We start from the raw sequence: 18916 nt of genomic DNA on the forward strand, positions 1-18916 counted from the left end.
ACTGTACTAAATACTCAAACAATTATTATCATTTTGAGAAAGAAATTATTTTTAGTCTGAGACTGTAGATTCTGTTTGGATTACATATTGGTGCCAGTAGGTAAAAAGCAAAATAATTGTAACGAGGGTAACAGTTTCACAAAGAAAGCATAGCTTTAATTATAATAATTTTGTTTCAAATGAATCCCTTATATTATTTTATTTCTCTTTCCTCTTTGTGCTGAACATATGCTATGTTTGTCTTCATTGCAGTTATCAAGTGAAGTAAATAACGGAAAAATCTTTTGTCATAGTCAGTGTTTTAAAATTAATATGTTGTTTTTACTTGTTTTTGTGTCACTCTTATAATGCTTAGAGTTTGGTAACTACACAAATACCAAAATAAAGATGATTTATTTATTCAAGTTTCTAGTCCTCAGAACTAAGCACAGTACATTTGACTTTGCTCGGTTAATATTTTTGAATGGAATTCATTTGAGTTGTTCATAATTTGATGGCATCTTGATAATAACTAAATATTTACTATTACAATTCCATTATATTTATGACACATGCTGTTTATTTAAGGTTTACTTTTTTTTTTTTTTTTTTTTTTTAGAATAAACACCTTTATTATACCAAGATAGGAGGGATGAGGATTTATTTGCCTTTCCAGGCCTTGATTTTCCTCAGATAGAACTCTAGCTCCTTGCCCTCAAGCACATAGCAATCTGCTCAGCCGCACTGGCCTGGTCTTGATGCAATGCATGCAAGAAGCTCTCCTGTTGGAGCTACCCCTTGAGAAGTCTGCTGATTTTGGTGTTCTTTTTCCTTTCATCATATTTCTTCTGAATTTTCCTTGATCGTTTTTTGTTCAAAATCTCTTCCTCTTCAGGAGTCAGCTTGGCCCCCTTCTTGCAGCCCAGGGGCAGTGTGTAGTGGGGCTCATACCACTGTCGGTACAGTGTGCTGTCAACGAGCAAGATGCAGTTCTTTACTAGGGTCTTGGTGAGGATCAGTTCATTGTTGGATGCAATGTAGACAACATCAATAATCTTTGTTTTGCGCGTATAATACTCTGAGCCCCAGGAGAAGTTGCCCACATCCAGCCTCAAGGCTCGGTACTTCTTGTTGCCTCCATGCACTTGGACTGTGTGTATGTGATGGCGTCCAATCTTACTGTTGGTAGCAGGGCATCCCAGCTCATATTTTCGCTTCTTATGGTAGGGCTTTCTTTTGTCACCAGTCTTGTGGCACTTGTGCCGGCTGGAAAGTGAAAATGCCTATTTAAGGTTTACTTCTTAATACTTGCTTTCTAGCTGGGGTAGCAATACTTATATCTGACAAAATATATCTCAAAGTGAAGGCCATAACCAGAGATAAGGAAGGCCACTTCATAATACTAAAGGGATCAATACAACAAGAAGATATAACCCTGGTAAACATATATGCACCCAATGCAGGAGCACCCACATACATAAGAAAACTTCTGGAAGATATCAGGGGAGATATCGACAATAACACAATCATAGTAGGGGACTTTAATACACCACTGACATCACTGGATAAATCCGCTAGACAAACAATCAGCAAAGAAACAGCAATCCTAAATGACTCACTAGATCAGATGGACTTAATTGACATCTTCAGAACACTACACCCCACAGCTGCGGAATATACATTCCTCTCAGGTGCTCATGGGACATATTCAAAAATAGACCACATATTGGGTCACAAGCAAAGTCTCCACAAATTCAAGAAGATTGAGATCATAAAAAGCATCTTCTCAGACCACGATGGCATAATGTTAGAAATAAACTACAAAAAAAACAACCCAAAATACTCAAACACTTGGAAGCTGAATAGCATGTTATTAAATATTGATTGGGTTACCGATGACATCAAAGAAGAAATTAAAAACATCCTGGACACTAATGACAATGAAAACACAACAATCCAAAACCTCTGGGACACAATGAAAGCAGTCCTGAGAGGGAAGTTTATAGCTCTACAGGCCTATCTCAAAAAACAAGAAAAAATGGTAGTTAATCATCTAACTCTACAACTCAAAGAATTAGAAAGAGAGCAACAAGAAAACCCCAGAGTGAGCAGAAGGAAGGAGATAATAAAGATTAGAGCAGAAATCAATGACATAGAGACCAAAAAAACAATACAGAAAATCAATGAAACCAAGAGCTGGTTCTTTGAAAGGATAAACAAGATTGACAAACCGCTCGCCAGGCTCACCAAGAAGCAAAGAGAAAGGTCCCAAATAAACCAAATCAGAAATGATAGAGGCGAAATAACAACAGACCCCACAGAAATACAAATGATTGTTAAACAATACTACGGGCAACTCTACTCCAACAAACTAGACAACCTGGAGGAAATGGACAAATTCCTAGAAAAATACAACATTCCAAAACTCAATCAGGAAGAATCTAAAAACCTCAATAGGCCAATAACTATGGAAGAAATTGAAGCAGTCATCAGAAAGCTTCCAGCAAACAAAAGCCCAGGGCCAGACGGCTTCACAGGGGAGTTCTACCAAACATTCAAGGAAGAACTAAAACCTACCCTCCTCAGACTACTACAAAAAATTCAAGAGGAAGGAACACTTCCAAGCTCATTCTATGAAGCCAGCATCACCCTAATACCAAAACCAGGTAAAGACATCACAATGAAAGAGAATTACAGGCCAATATCCCTCATGAACATAGATGCCAAAATCCTCAACAAAATCTTAGCAAATCGGATCCAGCAGTACATCAGAAGGATCATACACCATGACCAAGTAGGATTTATCCCAGAGATGCAAGGATGGTACAACATCCGTAAATCAATAAATGTGATACATCACATAAACAAATTGAAAGAAAAAAACCACATGGTCATATCAATTGATGCAGAAAAAGCATTCGACAAAATCCAACACCCATTTTTGATAAAAACTCTCAGAAAGGTGGGAATAGAAGGATCATACCTCAACATAATAAAAGCCATATATGACAGGCCCACAGCCAACATCATACTCAATGAACAAAAACTAACACCATTTCCCCTAAGAACAGGAACAAGACAGGGATGCCCACTCTCACCACTCCTGTTCAACATAGTACTGGAAGTATTAGCCATTGCAATTAGGCAAGAAGAAGAAATAAAAGGCATCCAAATTGGAAAAGAGGAAGTAAAACTGTCCTTATTTGCAGATGACATGATATTATACATACAAAACCCTAGAGACTCCATCAAAAAGCTACTAGACTTAATACATGAATTTGGCAATGTAGCAGGATACAAAATTAACCCCAAGAAATCTGAGGCATTTCTATACACCAATAGTGAACTTTCAGAAAGAGAGATTAGAAAAACAATCCCATTTACCATCGCACCAAAAAAATTAAGATACCTAGGAATAAACTTAACTAAAGAGGTTAAAGACCTCTACTCAGAAAACTACAGGACGTTGAAAAAAGAGATAGAGGAAGACATAAACAGATGGAAGAACATACCATGTTCTTGGATTGGTAGAATCAACATCATTAAAATGTCCATACTACCCAAAGCAATCTATAAATTCAACGCACTTCCCATTAAAATACCAATGGCCTTCTTCAAAGATCTAGAACGAACTCTCCAAAAATTCATCTGGAATAAAAAAAGACCCTGAATAGCTGCAGCGATCCTGAGAAAGAACAAAGTAGGTGGGATCTCAATGCCAGATATCAAACTGTATTACAAAGCCACTGTTCTCAAAACTGCCTGGTACTGGCACAAGAACAGACATATAGACCAGTGGAATAGAATAGAGAGTCCAGAAATTAGCCCGAACCAATATGCTCAATTAATTTTTGACAAAGGAGGCATGAACATACAATGGAGCCAAGATAGTCTCTTCAATAAATGGTGTTGGGAAAATTGGACAGATATATGCAAGAAAATGAAACTAGACCACCAACTTACACCATACACAAGAATAAACTCAAAATGGATAAAGGACTTAAATGTACGACAGGAAACCATAAAGATTCTAGAAGAATACAAAGGCTACAAAATCTCAGACTTATGCCAAAACAATTTCTTCACTGATACAGCTCCTAGGGCAGTTGAAACTAAAGAGAAACTGAACAAATGGGACTACATCAAAATAAAAAGCTTCTGCACAGCAAAAGAAACCATCAACAAAACAACAAGAAAACCCACCTCTTGGGAAAACATATTTGCCAACGTCATATCTGATAAGGGCTTAATCTCCAAAATTTATAGGGAACTCATACAACTTAACAAAAAGAAGATAAACAATCCAATCAAAAAATGGGCAAAGGATCTAAATAGACACCTTTCAAAAGAGGACATTCAGAAAGCCAAGAGACATATGAAAACATGCTCAAAGTCACTAATCATCCGAGAGATGCAAATCAAAACAACAATGAGGTACCATCTCACACCTGTCAGAATGGCCATCATCAACAAATCAACAAACGACAAGTGCTGGAGAGGATGTGGAGAAAAAGGAACACTTGTGCACTGCTGGTGGGAATGCAGACTGGTGCAGCCACTATGGAAGGCAGTATGGAGGTTCCTCGAAAAATTGGAAATGGAACTCCCATTTGACCCTGTGATCCCACGTCTAGGAATATATCCCAAGAAACCAGAAACACCTATCAGAAAGGATATATGTAACCAGATGTTCATAGCAGCACAATTCACCATAGCTAAGATCTGGAAACAGCCTAAGTGCCCATCAGTAGATGAATGGATTAGAAAACTGTGGTACATCTACACGATGGAATACTATGCTGCTGTTAAAAAGAAGGAACTCCTACCATTTGCAACATCATGGATGGAACTGGAGAGCATTATGCTAAGTGAAACAAGCCAGTCAATGAAGGAAAAATACCACATGATCTCACTCATTCATGGATAATAAAGACCATTACAAACTTTTGAACAATAATAGATACAGAGGCAGAGCTGCCTCAAACTGATTGTCAAACTGCAGTGGGAAGGCCAGAGAGAGTTGGGGGGCAGGAGGGAGGGGAGTAAGAGATCAACCGAAGGACTTGTATGCATGCATATAAGCATAACTAATGGACATAAGACACTGGGGGGTAAGGGAGGGTAGGGGTTTGTCAAGGGCGGGGGGGAAAAAAGGACACTTATGTAATACCCTTTGTAATACTTTAAGCGAAAAAAAAAAAAATATTTGCTTTCTATTGGCTGAATCATCCTATATAATAAAAGGGTAATATGCAAATTGACCAAACAGTGGAATGACTGGTTGCTATGATGCACACTGATCACCAGAGGTTAGATGCTCAGTGCAGGATCTGCCCCCAGCCCACAGGCCCTGATCACCTGATGGCGAAAGAAGAACTGGGGGTGGGTGGCGGCAGGGGGGAGGGGCCAGCTGCTGGCAGCTGGGGAAGATGGCTCTGATTGCAGGCCAGGCTTAGGAACTGTACTCGTGCACAAATTTTGTGCACTGGGCCTCTAGTTTTCATAATAGTATAGATTAGTGCTCAAAGGACTTTGGACAGTTGGTTTCTCTTTAGACAGTTTAATTCTATCATGTCTTCCTGCCAAGGAGCTGTCAGATACCTAGAAAATTAGCACCTTTTTATTACCATTAAAAGTAATTTCTATCACTTCTATAGTGTTTTTCACTTTATAAATAATAGTCACAAACATTATTTAACTTGTTCGTGACAATATCACTTTGGGTTTGGTGCTGTTCTCTCCAAAAGACCTCTGAAAAAAACAGTGATAAACTAAGCAACTTCTCAATGTTATACAACTAAGGAGAGGCAGAATCAAAAGTTTAAGTTCAGTTCACGTGATTTCATATCCCAAACTACCTTTCGGTAAACAATTTAGGAGAAACTATATTAATCTCTTTTTTCCTTCATGGTTGTATTTCTGCTCTAGCCAGATTATAATGAGTTATTAATCTTTAAAATTAATTTTTAAGAATTCTCAGTATGATTAAAAGTGAGTTCTCCATTAAATCCTTGTTCATGGGAGTATATAGTTGGAAAATAGTGCCTCAGAAAATTAATAGTTTTCTCTGCAGAAAGCTCTAAGTAGAAGTGTGAGTGAAACACCCAATATTTAGATTTGCATCTGATTATAAAATTTCCTCGTAGATGCTTAACTGTGTTCACCCTTATACTAAATCGAGCATATAATACTCCTATTCATCAGAGTGGTGTTTCATTTATTCTAAGTTATGTTGGATATGATAATTGACCCACCAATAAATCAGAAGCAAATAAGAAGTAAAATTATTAAAACAGTCCACAGACATTAATGTTAACTCCAAGTCATATATTTTTTAAATGGCAGAGATGAATTATAAAGCATAGTTTCTTCCATCAGGCAGCAACATGTGAGATCAGGTTTCTTGACATGTCTGAACTTTCATCAGAGGAAATAATTAGAAATTGCTCTCTGTAATAACTTATTTCTAGCAATGTGGAGTGTGCCATATATCAACAGAAACAGACCAAAAAAAAGGGCAATGAAGATAAATTATGTTCATAAAATGTTCATAATATTAGTAAAGGAGTAATGATTCTTTTAAGTACAGATGTAAATGCAAAATTCTAATTGTGGCTTAACTTTTTCACATGTTGTAAGGTGCTGAACCTCTATAATTTCTAAATAGTTTTCCACTAAATGCTTCAATACACTAATTAGAATGTTTGAAGTGTGACCAAGTGTAACCAAGGGGTCCATGCTGCCTGTCACTACTTGAGCCAATTAAGCAGAAACAGGGTTGAGTCATATATGAGCATTTATTCCAATACTGCCAGCAGTATGGGAGAGCATCAGGTCATCCACAAAAATCTGCTCTGCTTCTCCCCATAAGCCAGCTGCTTATATTGGGTAGGACAAAGATTACATGGGAATGTAGGAATTGCAGGCATGGGGAAGTAGGCAAATGGGCTTGGGATGGGACTCCATTATTTGTGCAACAAGGTTGTTAATCTTTACATGGTAATTGAATGAGAATGAACAGCATTCCCAGGTTGACTCCCAGGTCCAAGGTTGACTCCCAGGTCCAAGGTTGACTCCCAGCTCCTAGGGGTGTACAATTCCCAGAAGGCTTTTAAGACACAAGGTTCTTATAGCATTGCAGGTTTACAGATATATTCTTTTTTTCTTTATTGATTAAGGTGTTACATATGTGTCCTGATATCCCCATTGTCCCCCAACCCCCCCCCCCCCCAAGCATGCCCTCACCCCCCTGGTACAGATATACTCTTGAAGGTCAGAGGAGACTTCTCCATAAATCCACACTATTGGTTCTCAGTGCTTTGCTTGAACACCTGAATGACAGGATATATCTATTATACTGGTATGTAGTCCCAGGTGCCTTTCTCATGATGGTGTGCTCCAAAGAGCTCTTTGATGAGTGGTGGGATAGATACTAGATAAGGGCACAGCCTAAACTACTCTGCATAACAAATGAGAAGATTACCAGTGGGTTGGGAAAGGAAGTTAAAAGATAAACAACAGCAGGGGGTTGAGAAAAGAGACATTGAGTGAGACTGTGTACGTGATAATACTTCTCTTTCAAATTGCTCTCTGTCATACCACAGGCCATGGCCAAGGCTGTAGCACTGAAACTGCAAATAGATCTAATGTTCCAGTAAGAATTAGAGTAAAGAAATGTGTAACTGATTGGACAAGAATTTTCTCCTATGGTAACAGCATGAGCCTTTTAATGCTGACATGCTCCAGCACCTCAATTTAACGTAGAATAAATTTCTGGGTTTTTCTGACCTGGCCAATCTCTTCTTCCATGCCACATACTGAGACCATCCAACTACTGGTGTGCATCCTTGAGGAACAAGGAGAGGCATTGGGGGACTGTGTGCACTCTCTTCTGTATTCTTAAGTGTAGACACTTGAACTGAAGGTAATGAGTCTAATCTAAGTCATTTCTCTCCATGATCCTCAAAACTGTTCCTGCCATTGAGGCCTGGCACTTTACTCTTAGACTGGACATTCTCTAGAAAAATATAAAATATAAAAACGTGTGTCCTTTTTTTAGTGTTGGTAAGTAGATAAAAACAGAGGATACAGCTGATAACAGCAAAAATCTCAAGTGGAGCTAAGTGAGGTGAGTAGAGCACGTCAGTAGTATTTCCAAAGCTCATTGTAGAAGCTCTAAAAGTAGAACTATGGGAAGGAAGGAAGGCCTGGTTTACTAAACTGCCATAAAACTATAATAAAATGAGAAAAAGGAGGAAGAGAAAAGGGAGAAGGGAGAAGAGGGGATCAAGTAATCACTGGTGCTTTCATCTCCTGAGAGAAATGTACTTAAAAAACCTAAATACAAATGTTGATTTATCTGTTTCTCCCTATGTTTTTTTGGAACTCTATCATTATGTACATATCATGATGATCACTACATTTTATTAAGTTTGATATTCTTTTACTAGCATAATGCTTTGCCTTAATTTTTATATGATGGTATGTGAAAGTTTTATTTGCTCTTTCTTGTAATTCAAAATGACCTAGTATATCTTTTTCTGTTCCACTAATCTTTTCTTCATCATTTTATATGTCATTTATAGTCTACAATGCTGGAATTGTTTTTAATGTTTTATTCTAATTTGAGAATCTATATTTTGATAAGTGAATTTAATCCATTTATATATTTGCAAGTACATTATATTGAAACTGGAGTCCCAATGCACAAAGATTCATTCAAGAATAGGCCTTCCTTCTCTGGCTGCTGGCACCAGTTTCCCTCCAGCACCCAGGACCCAGGCCTTCACTCTGGCTGCCACCTCCTGCCTTAGCTCCAGCTGGCCGCCGCCATCTTTGTCACATTAATTTGCATATCCCCTCCTTATTGGCTGTGGGCGCCACCATCTTTGTCATAAAGTGAAGGTCAATTTGCATATTTCATCTTTAGTAGATAGGATATTTCTTCTGTCTTATTTCATTTCAATTTACTATATTTTTAAAACTCTTGTTAAGTACTATCTTTTCTTCCACTGGTTAGATTAAAATATCTCTCTTCTGTTTTAAAGATAAGAGAATCAAATTAAAATGTTTTGTGTGGTTATCTGTCACTTACTAAGACAAATAGTCATCTTCACATTACCTTTAATGTTTCTTGAAATTATCAATATTTTGACCTTCAGACAAAACAAATACATGTTTCTAACACTCTCTTTTGGTCTCTTGTCCTGGGCCATATTTACTTTGGTACTCTTTCCAAAGTCAGCCTAAATAATAGAGTTAGCAACCTATGCCAGTTTATTATCTTCCTAGCACTAGAAATCTATAAGGTCTCTCTTAAACAATTAAGTCATTTGGGATATATTAGAAGTCTCTAAACAAACAAATAAAAAAAAAAACACCAATAAGTAAGTAAAATAATGTCTCTTTAAAATTCATAATTAGAGAAATACCTTGGACTTGAGCAACAAATATCCTATGTAATAAAAGCCTAATATGCTAAGTGTCCCATTGTCTGGCCATCCATTCAACAAATCAAAGCATAATATGCTAATGATATGCTAAGGCCACTCAACTGCTCCCTATGACATTCACTGACTATCAGGGGGCAGATGCTCCAACCGGTAGATTAGCTTGTTGCTGGCATCTGGCAGATCGGGACTGAGCGAGACAGACTGAACATGCCCTAGAGCCCTCCTGTGGTTCCTCCTCGGCTGGCCAACCTCCCATGTCCCTCCCTGATCCCGATGGTCACTGGTAGGGTCTCTCGGCCTGGCCTCTGCCCTCTCGCAATCCGGGACCTTCAAGGAATGTCAGAGAGCTGATTTCAGACCAATCCCGCTCAACGCGGGAGCTGCCCCCTGGCGGTCAGTGTGATCCCACAGGGGGAGCGCTGCTCAGCCAGAAGCCGGGCTCACAGCTGGCAAGCGCAGCGGCGGTGGCAGGAGCCTCTCCTGCCTTCATGGCAGCGCAAAGGAGCAGGCCTAAGCCATCAGTCAGACATCCCCCAAGGGGTCCCGGACTGCGAGAGGGTGCAGGCCTGGCTGAGGGACACCGCCGGCCCGCCCCAAGTGCACAAATTTTATGCACCAGGCCTCTAGTAGAGATATATTTTCCAGAATATGCATATAAGAAATCACATGTAGTATTAGGGGAAAAAAGCTAGATGCTTAGAATTTGATTCACAAATTTATTTAAATTATATTTTCAGTTAAACATTTTATGTTATCTTTAACCAATTGCATGTAAAGAAAATGAAAACTGGGGCAAAAATGTGATAGTCCTAGGAAATCCATAACTTAACTGGACATACATAAAACATGCAGAGATGCATATCTATATATGTGTAGAAAGAAGGCAAACTTTACCTACCATTCAATGGAGAAGGCTGTTTCTGTGACATGTAGTGAAATCATTATCCTACCACTATTGTACCCACCACTGATTTTTGTCATGCAACACGAATCTTCATAATTATCAGGACTACTTATATTATGCAAATGCAGAACAAAGTTATTAACAATTAGACTGTCCAATCTATCAACTAGAATTTTAAAAAGGATATATCTAAATTGTTGTTAATAGTCCATAAAAGTAGTGATTTATCATCTTGATTAGTATAAACATTCACTGTCCTGTGCTTTGTAAACAAGCAACAAATATGTTCATCTAGCTTCCTTTCATTAATGGTTTTGTAGTGCATTAATTATTTTTATTGCATACAATTAGTTTCTGTCTGACCAATATTATCTCCTTTTCCTTGTCCTCCCCCCTCTACCTTCATTTGAGGGACACTCTTCTTTCTTTCCTAGCTTCTCCAGAAGAAACAAATACACAGTCCATTCTGGCCACAGTTGTCTGGGGGCTAGGTGTATGGCTATCAAGAACCAATCACGGTTCTTCTCTGGGATTGTGAACCTGGGAACTAGGTAAAGAAATCAGCATTTTGTGGCAGAAACGATAGTAAATGAGGTTCTCAAAATGTCTGTGTCCATGTTCCCCACTATGTAGAGACCAAAACTGGTTGGCCCCTCGTTTTCATTGTCTCTGTAAAGCAATAAATTCTCTTCATTCCCTAAGCTCAGTTGAGTTCAGTTTCTCTTACTTGCAATCAACACTTTCCTGCCTAATATATGCTTACTCTTCTTGCAGCAGAAATTTCAAACATCTAATTATGCAACATTTCATACAAGAAACAGATAACATCTAATTATGCGACATTTCATACAAGAAACAGATGGTCATAGCTATGGAGAAACAGGAAATAGAAACTTTCTTGTTAGATAATTTGAGTGATAGCCTAACTACATGGTCAGTTATTTCATATAAGTGACCATTAATCTATAGGTACAAAACATATCCCACAAGAAAGGTAGAAAATCATAAACACCCTATCAAATCAATTAACAGGCTTTCAGATACTACCCTGTATGTGTATAATGTACTTGAGGGGCTAATCATATTTGAAATAACAATTGTTCAAAATCCGCATTCTCATTTGGAATCATGAATCTAATCTAGCTTTCCATTTAATGGGAGAGAAATTTGGGCATGTTACCCTTTTTGTGCTTTATTATCCTCAACTATTAAATGGCAACAAATTGAGCACCTTCTTAGAATGGCTGTGAGACTTAAATGACTAGGTAAGTAGATAGATAGATATATATAGATAGATAGATATGTGGATATGATTATAGATATGTATCAATTAGAATAATGACTTGGTAGAGAAAGTGTATACAATATTATTTATTATTTTTGATAACTGCTAAATGCTGGCTTCTATATTTTCCTTCTATAATAGGAGCTATTTGAATAGCTCTCAATTCCTATTCTCTTTTCCTAAGCACACTTAGAATCCCTATAAGAATTATTTCCTGACCTGCACACTATCACCAATATCTGAGGTGAAATTTTTTCACAAAACAACAGAACAACATTGGCAATATTCACCAAAATTACTTTTTTTTCTGTGAAGTTTACTCCAAGATATTTGTTAATTTTATTTGTAACTTGAGATTTTGTCATGATATTTTCTTGTATCTACATTTCAGGGGCGTATGATTTATCCTTCTAAAATATGATATATAATATATACAATTTGCTTCATAAAATGATAGAAGACAGGATCCATGTGTTTTGCTTTCAGTGTATGATCCCAGTACAAACAGAATTGATGAATATTTAATACTGAACTGAACAATGAAAATAGGTTAGTGATCACATTTCTTAAACCAAATTGAAAATAAATAAATAGACATGCAAATTCATTCAATACTAGAAGCCCAATGCACAAAATTCTTGCAAGGGGCTCGGTCTAATTAGCATATTATGCTGTTATTATTATAGATGTTATTTAAGGTTAATATATTTTGAATGCTCTAAACTTAAGTAACTTTATAACAAGTTTAGAGGGTCATCTTAGTTCTAGGACATTCATTGATATAAATAAGTTTATATAACTTTCTATCTAGTAAAATGTCCTTATAATCATACAGAATTGTATTAATTTTACAAGGGTTGAAATAGAATAGCAGTGTTTATCTGTGCACATGTATTTTAATGCATATATCCAAAATATAATTTTATGTCATGCCATATGCACATTTATACATTAAGGACAAGCATTGCCGAAACCGGTTTGGCTCAGTGGACAGAGCGTCGGCCTGAGGACTGAAGGGTCCCGGGTTCGATTCCGGTCAGGGGCATGTACCTTGGTTGCGGGCATATCCCCAATAGGGGGTGTGCAGGAGGCAGCTGATCGATGTTTCTCTCTCATCGATGTTTCTAACTCTCTATCTCTCTCCCTTCCTCTCTGTAAAAAACCAATAAAATATATCTAAAAAAAAAAAAGGACAAGCATTTCTGTGAACTCATTTTAAGAAGTACAGTACAAATATGGCTAAATTAAAGAAAGCATTACATTTTTTTCCAATGGTAGAAAACTAAATAGAAAAAAAGAGAACTGTATGAAAAATGTAATCTTTTGGGGGAGGAAAAGAGAGTAGAATCAAGGGAAATTTAACAAATCTATAAAAAATATGTCATGATTAATGTTACAATGTTTGGAGAAGCATAGAAAAATTAGAGCCTTGGTGATCTGGATATTGAATGATGGGAGTATGTCATTTTAAATATAAGATTTACAGTGAGTTTTGAACATGAAAATATGTGACTAGATGTTGAGTAACACTCCCTCCACGTTCTGCGTGGAGTAGGGTTCGGTATCTGAAAGAGGAGCCACACAGCAAATGAGAGAAAAAGACACGAGATAATTTTGCAATATTGGGGGACCAGGCGGGCAAGTCCCGAAGGACTTCCTCCCATGCTCAGGCTGCTCCAATCTTTTATTGATCTGGAGTAGCCCTTAGGGTAAGGAAGTTTCAATGACACACAGATCAGCAGACAATTTCCAGGAGTAGACAAAAGTATCTGATTAACTCATCAATAGATTTCCGGGAGTATCTGATGAACAATAATCAACAAGGATCTACATAAGTATCTAAGGAATTAAGGGAACTAAGGTGGGGGATGCTTCAACTATTATTGCCTAAATTAACTGAGTGGTTCCTAGATTAACTGGGTGGTGCACAGCCCTGACCTTTGCTAGGACTTTCAATGGCTACTAGCTTTTCGGGGGGTCTCTGTCTGAACTCAGCGAGTGAAGACAATGAATGGACTCCGGCAACTAGAGAAAATTTCATAAAAAGACGGAACAGATCAGATGAGTGCTTCATGGATTTAAGCATGGAGCCCCATTTGGGACGTGACGTCTGTTTCCAGCCCAAATATGCACACCTTCTCACCTCATTTTCTTGGAGTCAAAGCCTCAAAGAGCCTTAGATCCTCTTTTTATAACTAAGTAGTTTTCAAGTCTCCTTCCTGTTAACCTGATATTCCTTTAAAGTTTTGAAAAAAGGTCTTGCTGTATATAATCTGATTATTTTAACTTGATGTGATATTAGTCAGAGAGAAGAACTGAGCGTTTATTTCTTTCCCTTTTAAAATCATATCATCTTTAGAAAATTGTAAAACAATCCATTTATAATATTCTTACCCAGTTATATTGTTTGAATTTTCCCAATGTGCTTGACATATCTGTTACAGCCCGTGTGGTAAGACAGTGGAAGGGGGTCCTCAGACCTGCATTAAACACCACTTGTCAGTCTAATATACAGGCTGGGAGTGAGGGTATTTGATGTGTAGGGCAACGAGAATAAGCCCAAATACTAAATTATGTATTTGTTGCTGCCGTGCCATAAAGTCCAAACTATCTGGCATGCTTATAAATTTTAAATTCCACTTGCAGGAAAGATATGCTCCTAATAACTGGCTTCACGGTGAAATTAAACTTTAGAAACATGATTCCAAGACATAACTTACTTTCGACTCTACCCAAGAGGATAATCTTTCTGTTTCCTGGGATAAATATTTCTTGAGTATTAAAGATTTACAGTACTGTATTTCTCAGTGACACGAAAGGCTAGAAAACTGCTAGCCATTATAGAATATTTTCATATGAATGTTTATTCCTCTTTTCATCATTAATTTAGAAATTGACATGGGCATTGGTGCATTTAAAATTTAACTGGCAAAGATATGGAATGGTGAGGAAATGCACGCAGGAACAAATGGCTGAAAGGGAAGGAGAGAAGATATGACTTCAAGATATCTTAGATCAGATTCTCCTTCTAGCATGTGAATTTTTAATTAGAAATATAGGGCAGAGGAGAGCTAGAGGGGTGAAGAAGGTGACTGTTTAATTTTTTTATTGATTTTTTTACAGAGAGGAAGGGAGAGGGATCGAGAGTTACAAACATTGATGAGAGAGAAACATCAATCAGCTGCCTCTACCCCATATTGGAGGTACATGCCCTTTGACCTGAATTGAACCTGGGACCCTTCACTCAACAGGCTGACACTCTATCCATTGAGCCAAACCAGTTAGGGTGTGACTATTTAATTTGTGCATCCATAACTGTCATACTGAAATCTCCTCAAAATGAATTACTATCAGTCCAACTCCAGCATAAAAATAGGCTAGATATCAAAGTTCATTTTTGTATGTTTGAGTGTCTTGAAATGCAAAATTCATTTTCCTATGAAAATATAATAATGGCTTTATAACGTTAAAAGCGACAATCAGTTTTCTAAACCAGACAACATAATCTCATTTAATCTGCTTTACAGTTTAACAGTGGAACTAAAAAGACTATTGATTCTGAACCTAGTTAAAATTTATAAAGTTAATTCTATGCAAAGTGCTAACCTGGCCTTTGAGAAACATATCTTCCTGCTGATTTGACACTGAGACTTCTAGAACTGGTTGTTCTAGTGAACGATCTATAGATTTATGTAATCTATAGATTTGTCTGCTTAAAGTGATTTAGAAGTACAAGTAACTGTGAATGAATCAACTCAAAGGCAACTCGTCACTTCCCCCTGCTACTTGTTTCCTGTCAAGATAATGGCATTTTTAGTTGACACCATTGAGTAACAGCAAACATAACCCACAGTTTACAGATAAATGAACAAACTTCAAGTAATAAATTACCTACCAAAGATCACGCAGCCAGTAAAGTGGTAGGACATGGTATCAGGGACAGCTATGTAATTTGAGGGACTCAGTGGAAAATGCAAATGCAAGGCCCCTTGTTCAAAAAATCAGGAAAGAGGATATTTCCTTTGTTCCACAGTCTGTCTCTCTAGCTGTCATGGTGTTTTTGATTTCAGTGTCCTTTCAGCACAGGAATGGGGGAAATCTTGGGACAAATGCAGGAGACTCTTGAGGGTGCTTGGAGTCCCGCCCCAACTGTGAGTGGGGGGTATGCCCGGATTCACTCTCCCACTCCCCACCCTTTCCCCCAAGGGCAGAGGCTGGTAGCAGTTGCGGAGTGGGTGCAGGTGGCAGAGAACCTAGCTAGGGGATGCAAGAAGGTGGGAGAGGTGGGAGGCAGGGCATGTGTCATCCCAGGCTGTAAGTCCCTAATGCATACATCCTCCATTGTTCCATAAGCTTCACTTACAAAACACAAATTAAAGATAATACTATTAAGAATTTCAAGACAGCTACTATAGCGCATTCGCTCCCAGGTCTGGGTCCCTGTGTGAAGGCCACATGCACCTGGAGCTGATCCTACCCAGGACACGAACCCAGGTCATTTTAATTCAGAATTTCATATTTTCCCCCGAAGCCACTGCCTTTCAAGGTTGAAGTTCATTTGTAGAGTGGCCTTCTTCAAGTGTAGCATTTGTATGGCGAGGGCCTGAGATTGAGTTCCTAGGACAGAGAACCTAGACAAGTGGTTCATAGATGTTGGCTTTGGAATTTACTCCGAAGGCATCCTCTTCAGACAAAAGTGCAGGCAGTTTACGTGCTCACCTTCAGCAACAACTGATCCCTCTTACCAGAACAGACCTTATACTTTTGATATCATCACACTCACCAGGCACAAAACACATGTTCCACTTGGGACTTCAATTGGTTATTGAAAGTGTCAGAGTAGAACTAACTTTCAGCTTCATGTGTGATGATTTTCTCTCTGCACCATGCAACCCTTGCCTCATCTGCATTTGAGCACTTACTGCCTGGCTCACTGAAATATATTAAATCCTCCAGGTACCCAGTCCATGTTATAACTTTTAGTTATATCTGTATATGTAACAGGATTAAGTGTAAATTGGGAAGAGTATGAAATGGAAATACTATTCATATCAATCTAAATAAATAAACCAAGTAAGATACTTTCACAAGAAGATCTTGATAACGTTTATATTGCTGGGTTTGCTTTATAAGTTAACATTTAAATTCATCAGAAATGATTTAAGGTAAGTGTGCTTGGTTCCATTAATGGAACAGGAGTTTATATATTCTCTGGGAATGTTTTAGACTTTTGACATATCAAGTCTCTAAATATACTGTCCAATTGCTTACCGATAGCTTCTCAACTACAAAAGCAGTTTGCTTTTATCATTAGGGTGACAGGCATGTTAATGGTCCTGGCTTGATCTGAATGATGGTTAGAGCTTTCTTTTTCTATCTCTCAAAAGTCCTCTAAATCTTTGTAAGAAAAGGTAGTTAAGATTGACTATATCTTCCAAATTTGCTGAGATAAAATTTTCTAAATATTTTATGTGCTTAGGTACATGTGAAAAGTTGTAGGACTGCAGTATTTATTTTGGAATAAACTAAGGAGTCAGCTCCATTGATGATTGATTCTAATTATTTATATTTAATAGAGGTAATATGAAGGTGGTACTGTTTTTTTCATCCTTCCATATTTTCCCCCTAATTACCCAGTTGGTCTTAATTATATGAGAAAGGAGGCCCATCTTTGAATGCCCCCTCAGTATGATTTTTGCAGATCCATCAAAAAATTAGTACAGTGGAAATTTTGTATAAATGATTTTCATGTTTTCAGATGTATTTTATCAGAATATTCAAAATTAGGGTACCAAGAATCAGCATGAGTAATTCCCTTAATAATTACTATGAAGTCAACCCAAATCTAGTATTCTTTGTTATTTAAACTCCTGGATCTTTCTTCTCTATCCTTCTTCCAAAGATTATCACATGATTGATTTCTTATATCATTCAGGTCTCATAGCAAATGTCCCTTCTGTAGAAGAATTTTTCCTGAACAATCTACCTAAATTGGCACTTTTATTACATAGCCATCCCAGTCAAAATCTATTATCTTGTTAGCTTTCTTTTTCTTTTTTTTTTGCACTAAATTTGAAATTTTCTACTTATTTGTTAGTTTTAATTATAAAAATGCCATTGGAAAGTAAGTCTCACAAAAGATCTATCTCTATTTTTCATTGCTGGATTTGCATCACTAGAAAGGAGCTGACTCAAAGTAGTTATTTAAAAAGTAGTTATTGAGGACTACTAAAAAATAGTCAGAAGTATGATGGCATAAGACTCAACTGAAAAATGTTGGAACCGATCAACAAATCAGTGGTATACTAACAATGAAATATGTGAAAAAGAAATGAAAACAACAACAACAATCTCATTCACAACATAAAAAAATAAAATGTTTAGTAATAGATTTAATCAGATAAGTGAAAGATATATACAATGTAAACTGTAAAACTTTCATAAGACAAATTAAAAAAAACACAATTGGAAAGATATCTCGTGTGTGTGTGTGTGTGTGTGTGTTGTAAGAATTTACATTGTTAACTTGTCAATAGTACCTTAAGCCATCCATAGATTCAGTGGAAATACTACCAAAATTTCAATATATCAGTGTTTCAAATGAACATGGTTTGCACCTTAAACTTACACAAGGATTTATGTCAATTATATCTCAATAAAAATAGTCATTGAGGGAATGAGTGAGTTGTATATCTGTATTACATTCTTGACAGTCACAGACAGTTACTCAACATTCATGCAAGGAACCCTACTTCATTGATTTATCTGCCTGGAAAAGAGAGCTACAGAAACAGCAAATGGTTTCTCTAACACCTTATCTCCAAGTCAAAGTTTTGCATTTAATGTAAAAATGAAGGCCAGACAAAATGGAGATTGTTATAACAAAAAAATAAGTTATAAAATTATTTTATCATATATCGTTAATAGCATCTATGGTAGGTTCAGAAGGAATAACTGTCTCTAAAGACACAATGATTTAGAGAAAAACAGTCTAGACCTTAGAGCTTAGATTTATCCAGTTTCACAGCTTTCTCTTATTTAATGAGCAGCTAGAGTTTCCACTCAAACAAAGGGATTTGCTTTACCACACCAGAGGAGGAGGAGACTGGCTTCAATGTTTCTTGAGCATAGGCCGCCTACAGGGTACTGCATGCTTCCTATCTCCCCAACCATCTCTTAGCTTCCTCAGTGTGCAGATCTTACTAGTAGTTTCTCTGACTGGAGTTAAGCTTCTTCAATGTGGTAGTGATAAGAGTCACGCTCATCTTTTCCTACAAGATTCCAGGATAGTAATCC

The 18916-nt window shown here is 37.3% G+C and overlaps 1 pseudogene; it reads right to left on the reverse strand.

The window, feature by feature from the left end:
* Window positions 1-639: 639 nt before the first annotated feature.
* Window positions 640-18916, reverse strand: part of LOC138995733 (small ribosomal subunit protein eS8 pseudogene) — a 50370-nt pseudogene continuing 32093 nt past the window's right edge.

This window comes from Myotis yumanensis, unplaced genomic scaffold, assembly GCF_028538775.1.
Source record: "Myotis yumanensis isolate MYYU_CA2020_CCGP unplaced genomic scaffold, mMyoYum1.0.hap1 SCAF_1, whole genome shotgun sequence".
In the NCBI taxonomy this organism is placed as follows: domain Eukaryota; kingdom Metazoa; phylum Chordata; class Mammalia; order Chiroptera; family Vespertilionidae; genus Myotis; species Myotis yumanensis.